Raw genomic sequence first — 8,203 nt, forward strand, 5'->3', positions numbered from 1 at the left:
TGCTGTTAAAGAAACCCTTAAATAATATGATAATCACTAGGCCAAATCTCTTGCTAATATATTCATACTGAACATAAATATCACATTTACATACGATATTATTTGCAAGTTAAATCAATTCAGCAATACTGTATAAGTAAACTTTCACTCAGTTTTAACTTAATTCACGAAGTTGAATATTACAAATGCCCATCAATAAAAGTCCACAAGATTTTGAACAGTAGTAGGCTGCTCTACTCTTAAAATCTGTTCCACTATTCACAAGGTCTTGGTTGATCCGTCCACACATTCACTTTCCAGCCCTTTCTCGTAAACCTTGACTCTCATACCCGTTTAGCGATCTCAGCCACGAATACACAGAAGGAATCTGCACCAACACCATCTGTCAGCTCTCTGTGGTGTTACATTCCAAAGACGTACAGCTTATTGAGGGAACTGCTTCGTTATTCAATGTTAAATTAGCAATCTTACATCACAAGATTTTGCCCTTTGGTCCAAGACTCTCAGATAAGGGTAAACATCCTCTCAATACTTCAACAAGCAAGTTCCTTATGAGATCTCCTGTCATTCTTATAAAATCCAGCAGTATAATTCCAACTCGTTTAACCGTTGCTCATAAGATAATGTATCCATACTAGGGACCATCTTGGTGAACCTTCTGTGAACCTTTAATAATGTGTCTTTAATAATTTCCATATGCAAAATTCACCATCATTGTTAATAACTGTTGATTTGTCTTTTCAGGCAATTGTCATATGCGAAATAAATTGCTCAACATCTGTGAAATGTTTTAGAGAATTGACAAATGTGTTTTATGTTAGCAAAGTTTTGAACATTTTCAGTGTTATTGTTCAAAATGGAAATAAACATGTTATTGAGAAGGTACAGTTGTGTGAAGTTATATTTGGCACTAATAGTTCAGCACATGTTTTAAAAGATAAATCCATTCGTTTCATTCCATTACTTGTATTATACCATTTAGCAACACTGAGACCACTTAAAGGACTGAAATCATATATTATCATTTCAGATGAATACAGCCTAAAACAAGCTCTGGATAAAGCAGGTGGGGTAAACAAAAAGAAAAATAAACGGACAAAATTTTGGCCATTTCCAATAGATTCCCTTTTAACGAATTATTCACATAATTTCACTCCTGACATTTATTGAATCAAGTTTTTCTATGTCAACAAATTATAAAATCATATGGCCTAAAATTCTGGTCAGCGAATTCACTCAGAAAATTTATTCTAACTGTAAATAATTGTGACAAACCTGTCTTTGTATGCTGACCCAGTTGCATCAAATATGTACAATATGTCATCAATGACAGCAAACATGGGGAAACAGGAGCAGGAGGCATAATACACACCTTATCAAACATAATAAAGCTGTCATAACCTGGGAAAATCTTAATCGCCTTAATCTTACAGTGGGAGTGGTGATTGAGTGGATGATTTTCTGAGTCTGTACATGAGTGAGTAAGCAAATAAGCGACGAACTGACGAGTGAGCAAAAAAATCATTTTTAAGTGGGTATGCAGTTATGGGGGTGATTGGGTGAACGTTAAATTTTGCCGTCCTAAGTGAGTGGCATGTGAATGGGTGTTGTCTGCTTTTGTAGCAATGAATGGGCAAGTAACTGGATTGGATTTGGTGGCTGTATGAGTGAGTTTGTGTGTGTGGGTCGTTACGTGACTCGGTGTCTGAGTGACTTGGAGTTCGTGTAACAGATGCTGCAACATTAAAAATGGTTGATTGGATGTTTCAATAGTTGGATCAAAAAGTGGTAGAGTGTGAGGTGAATAAATGGTTCAATGAATGCTTGACTGGCTGATTTGAATGGGGCAATGAACGAGTAAGTACATATTTTTTATGATGGCTGGGGGCATCAGGGATAAAGTAATTAGTTTTATGTTTGCTATGAATGGGAGAGTCAGTGGTTTCTTGAGTCCCCGGAATAGTCACATGTTCACTGGGTAAGAAGGCTGGCTGAGATAATCTTACACGAGTATATGCTTTGCTGAGTAGGTTAAGGAGCAATTCTATGACTGGAAGATTGTTTGAGTCAGTTGGTAAATTATTTAGCGAATGAAGAGTGATAGGAAGTATATGAGTGGTTGGGTGAAGGACGTGTGAATTCGGTTGTGAATGCATGCAAACTTGCATGGGTGGCTGACTATGTCAGTGATTTTATATGAGTTAACTGGTGATATTGTTGACAACTTCTGTGAATATGTCAGGGAATGAGTGATTTGAAGAATTTAGGAAAATCTAAAATGACCACGATAGGAGAATATTTGGATGACATGTTTGTTCTGTTGAGCATGTACATGAAGTAATAGGATGACAATTTGTTGTGACTGAGTTGCAGTGTTCCTATTTCTGGGCAAGGATGTTAGATTCAAGTTGTACCTGTTTCAGATATATGTCATAACATCTGCAAACAGATTGATTAAAATGTTTTCAGTATCTGGCAGGGGAGATACCTTGGTCAAGACGGAGGTTCCTCCAGGACGGGCCTATCCCATTGCACTTCATGTGTATTGACGCCTGTGATGTCCTCAAATGCTGGATACTCGACTGTAAAATTTGTGTTAGTGGAGGACTCCCCTCATTAATGAAGTAAAAGTATAGTTTTCAATCAGCGTCCTGCACAGGGCGCATTTACATTCTTCCTGTTAGAGGTGATACGGTGACTCAGTGGTCAGCACTGCTGCCCAACAGCTCCAAGGACGCACGTTTGATTCCAGACACTTGTCTGTGTGGAGTTTACACATTCTCCCTGTGTCTGCGGTGGTTTCATCTGGGTACTCTGGTTTCCTTCCACAACCCAAAGATATGCATGCCAAGTGGGTTGGCCATGCTAAATTGCTCCTGATGTTCAGGGATCTGTAGGCAAGATGCATTAGTTGGAGTAAATGTAGAGTAATAGGGTAGTGGAATTGGTTTGGGTAGGTTAGTCTTCAGAGGGTTGGTGTGGACTTTGGGTCAAATGGCTGGTTTCCACACTGTCGAGGTTATATGATGATAAATAGGGGATTGCTTGATTATTAATGACTATGTTCTTGAGAATTTAATTTTTCTTATTGGGGTGACCGAGTGAGTGTTTGAATCAGTGATTTTTTTGGTTACTGAATAAATACTAATTTCTTTTCGTAAGTACTTTGAAACAATGCAACAGAGTGGCTGTTTTAATGAATGGGAAGAAACTAGCTAAGTGTGTGAACAAGTGGCTCAGTTAGTGTATACATGAGTGACTTGTGAATGAGTTTAAAACAATTAAATATTATTTGACCCTGGTAGGGACAATGACTTGATGGTTTTGTAAACTGACTTAGTACATGGTTTAATTAATTGGTTAGTCTTGGAATACGTTTGAGGATGTGAGTAAGCACGTAAATAAATGCATGATTGCTTGACTCAGGATAGTACCTGAGTGAGTCAACCAGTCATTTATGAATGATGTGGTGAATGACTATGTGGATAAGAGGATCAGTGCGTGCTTGTACAGTTGGTACTTGTAATGAAGATGTGACGTGTTCAGATGCGTGCATTGTTGAGCTAATCAGACAAAAGCTTTGGGCAGTCTGATAGGTGCACAGTCAGGTCGCATTCAGGACTCATTGGCTGATAATCTGGTGAATGATGTCAGCGTTCACAGCGTTCATTCAGCCCATTGCATTAGTGTTAAGACAATAGCAATTCTCCCGTGAGAAAGTATAAATATTTAATTCAACACTGAGAAATACAATATAGCCAAAATGAAAATTAATATGTGTTACTTTATCAGCAAATAGCCTTTAAAAATTCCGATGTATTTCAATGTAAATACATCAACAAAGTTATTGTAAAAAATATAGTCAATAAGCGTTCAATGGTCAGTATATGATTCCTTGGAAGCTATAATAATTTTCATAGATGTAGAGCGTGTTCAAATTGAGAATCAAAATGCTTGGACTGAAATCCGAGATATTGGAAAATAGATTTTACATCAGTGCAACCGTATTCCATGATGGAGATTCATGACATTAAGTGATCCTGAGAGGATTTAGTAGAGCTACTAGTTAAATTCATGTATCTGAGTGTATCTCTGAAGGGAATTAGGAGATTTGGTATCATCTAGCTAAAGTAAAGCAAGGTTTAGTCAGAATGAGATCCTTTGCAAAAGGCATCAAAAGTGAAAGGTTCTGCAGTGGAGAAATGCTCAATATAATTTCATAATCAATGTCATTACTCCTCAAGCAAAAAAATCAAGCTAATATTCCAGGTCAGACGATATCATTTGACTTTGTGAACTCATGCAGTGGCGCGTTTTGGAGGATTTAAATATATATATACAAGTTAATGTTAATTAGTTGCTTTATGCTTGAGGCGGGATAAACTTAGGAACTCCAAGGAAGTTAATGTTGACAATGGCTTCTGGATTTATAAGTTGATAATGCAACACAGTGTTTGGGCATATAAACAGACAGTCTTGCAAAGGGTCCAGATGACAATAGATGTATTAACCCTGATTTATAATATTTCAAATTATGTTTTCCTTTGTTAAATAATTTTACCTAATGTTTTCATGCAATAAGTTGCAACATACTTTCAAACAAAGGAGTAACTTGTTTTAAGACTCTTGCAATTTATCCTGGACCACTAACAAATAGACAGCCAATTTGGATCTGAATTAAAGATTGGTGGCAGAGAACTGGGTCAAACAGAAGCCACCAGTCATCGCACCCAAAAACTTACAGGATTGACGTCTTGCAGGCAGCCATCCAATTCCAGAGAGTCAGGGGCTGAGTACTAATTTCCACGCATTGAGTTTGCATTTTTTGGGCACAAGTTGCTAATTTGGAATAGTGGGTTGGTTAGCTCTTTTTATTATCAATTATCAATCACAAGAAATCCATCAGTTAGACAATTTTGTTTCCACAATCCCAATAAATGTTGTAGACATCAAACTGAGGTGCAGCAGTCCACTCAGTTTCAGATATGGTATTATTTTCATAAGATTGCTGGAATCATGTCTTATAAATGTGTCACTGCAAAGTAATTGTCGTGCATGTAACGACAATTGTCGTGCATATAACGAGCTCTAATGAGGCAATATATCAATATAAAACGTCATATTATCTACCAATTCAAGTTCTGCTTCCTGGGACGTTAAAGTGAGTCAGAATCCATTTGACAACGAGGTGTGGATGTGGTGCAAATCAGTCAAACTGGATCTCACTTAGTGTATGTAACTGGAAAGAGCATTCAGGCCAAATCAGGAGTAATTGTAAAGAGCTGCCTTTTGAAGAGAAGATATTTTGAGTGACTGACAGATGCGAAAGCTGTCACTATTCCCATTATCCTGATCAAGACAGAAGTTTCAGAATTTTGACAAAGAAGTTGTGTCAAATTGATAGATAGACAAACGTACAGAAATTCTGTTCTCAGAGTAGATCCTTCATTTCTGCTTCCAGCAAATTTTGTAAGTATTGAATGTCGAAAATGTTGGATCCGGCACCAAATTAATGCAATTGTTATTTTGTTTTCCAAATAACATGGAGCATCAATATATTCCATGACTTTTCTGACATGAGCCTTAGAGTTTAAAGTTATTTCAAATTGACTTATGGAGTGCAGTATCTGCTTCTGGATTAAGTTTCAAATAAGTTTTAGAGCTATGTTGCCCTGGCAGATCACAAACAGAGCATTATTCTACTGTTGAGATTGCATGCATCACCCTGTTTGTCACTGAACCAGGCTAAAAGATTTACAATTTCCAACCAGAATGTTTTCACTCATGTACACGTAACAATGGGACTATTGTCTACCTTACTTGGGAGATATTGTTTTATTTAAAAAAATATATTTTACATGAAATGACGAGTCTCATGTAATTTTGAGCGCAAATCTTTGGCACTATGGATGGAATGCCGTGAGGGCCATGTCCTCTGGTATATTTTGCAGTTTGAGTCATTTTGCTCTAATGTCTGGTAGGGTGTGCTAAAATTTCCGATGGCAGTTGTAAATATCAAGGAAAAAACAGTCATAGGACAAAAGGATGTTCATTGTCTGAAGGACAATTCTATTTCTCGGAGAAGATAATTTGCATGCAGAATGCACAATCCAAGACAATGTTTTAAGGACATTCAGTCAAGGCAATTAAAACGAATGTCAATGGTCATTTCAAGAAGAAAATAGTGCATTATAACAGGGCCTCAGCGTGACATTAATATTGAGCCACATGTTCATTTAAGAAGCCCACAAAGGGAACTGCCTGAATGGCTTCCTGAAAACCTACAGTTCTGAAGTCCTCTTTCAGAAGCAATCATCATTGATAACACAATGAATTTGACCTGATCAAGCCTGATTTTGAAGGAAATGTCCACTTTCCAATTGCTATTGCTGTGATTCTAAAATTATGGTACCTAGTTATTGTCTCAACTGTGAGAGGAAAAATCTTTCCAGTTCTTAGTCTATTAAAAACAAACATGGCGGTTAAAATTAGAAGACAACTCTCCTTAATCTTTCCTGTGCTGAAGGGAAATATTACAACCTCTCCAATCACTGCAATGAAGTTTTCAAAGATTTTTCATGCTTGTAAACATTAACTTTTCCTTTTCCAAGTCATTCCAAAAGGATCGCATTCAACTTCACATTGTACCTTCTTTGTCGTCTTTACAGAAGAACGATTGAAGCAATGTCAGACAGGTAAAGAGTTAGTGGAAGGTAAACAGAAGTTTGATGAGGTGTGAATAGTTTTCAAATGATGGGTTGCACAATTGCTGCGTGATTAGGACTCTTGCCTAACACCATCAGGGAGATTCAAATCCAGGCTTGGGTGAATGTCTACGTGGAGTTTAAAATTCTACCTGTGCCTGTGTGAGTTTCTGCTGGGTGCTCCCTTTTCTTCAAACTGTCAAATTATGTGCAGGTTGGGTGGATTGGCCATGATGTATCTGGAGATAGGAGAGGGGTCTGAATTTGATGGGATGCTTTTCGCAGAGACTCGGTGGATTGAACAGCCTCTATCCGGACTGTAGGGATTTATAAGTGCATATAAATGTAACACCATTCCATTTTAGATTTTGGCTTGAAACATTCCATCTTAGCTTAGCAATATGCTAGAGTCATACAGTCATAGAGAAGTACAGCACGGAAACAGACCCATCAGTTCAACTTGTGCATGTCGACCAGATATCCTAACCTAACCTAGTCTGACTTGCCAGCACTTGGCCCATATTCCTCTAAACCCTTGTTATTCATTTATCCATCCAGTTGCCTTTTAAATGTTGCAATTATACCAGCTTCCTCTGGCAGCTCATTCCATACATGCACCAACCTCTGCATGAAAAAGTTGCCCCTTAAGACCCTTTTATATCTTTCACCCTAAACGTATGCCCTCTACTTCTAGACTCCCCCACTACAGGGACAAGAATTTGTCTACTTATCTTATCTAGGCCCCTCACGATTTTATAAAACTCTATAAGGTTACCCCTCAGCCTCCGGTGTTCCTTTATTTTTGGTACCAATATCACTCAGGATATTCTTAATACTTGCCAACTTAAACTGTATGTGTTGGTGAGTGAATTTCGTTCGGGAGTGTAAATCTTAGTCACAAGAATGGAAACCAACAGCTAAATTCGTATGTAATCAATCAGCATTGAAACACCTCAGTGCAATATTTTCATCAGCTCCTGCTATGACTTTACCTACAGTTCCATGAAGAAGGCAATAATTTCGTAGGCTGAAGGATGTGTGAAACGTCTTTTGGCTACTATGACCTTCCTTCTACCCAACGAGAACATAGCTCAAATTGTTTTAGATTAAAATGAAACTAACATTGGAATTCAAAGTAGGCATTTTAAAAGAGATTCCATCAATAAGTTAAACTTGATTATTGCCACAATACTGAGAAAGGCTGACATTCATTAGTCAGGGTATTGAGTGTAGAATTTATCTTGCAGTTGTACAGCACATTACTTAGGTTGTACTTGGAATACCTTGTTCAGTTTTGGTCACCTTGCCCGAGGAAAGATGTTATTAAAGTCAAGAAAGTGCAAAAGAAATTTGCAAAGATGTTGCCAGGATTCAAACGTCTGAGTTGTAGGGAGAATTTGGACAAGTTAAGGCATCTGTTAAGGAGACTGTGAGGGGATCTCATAGAAATCCATCAGATCTTGAGAAGCATGGATGGGGTGAATGCATTCAGTCTTTTT

General features: G+C 37.7%; 1 pseudogene; it reads left to right on the top strand.

The window, feature by feature from the left end:
• Positions 1–2,464: 2,464 nt before the first annotated feature.
• LOC140459048 (U1 spliceosomal RNA) lies at positions 2,465–2,617 on the top strand (annotated as a pseudogene).
• Positions 2,618–8,203: the final 5,586 nt, after the last annotated feature.

Source organism: Chiloscyllium punctatum, chromosome 34, assembly GCF_047496795.1.
Source record: "Chiloscyllium punctatum isolate Juve2018m chromosome 34, sChiPun1.3, whole genome shotgun sequence".
Classification (NCBI taxonomy): Eukaryota; Metazoa; Chordata; class Chondrichthyes; order Orectolobiformes; family Hemiscylliidae; genus Chiloscyllium; species Chiloscyllium punctatum.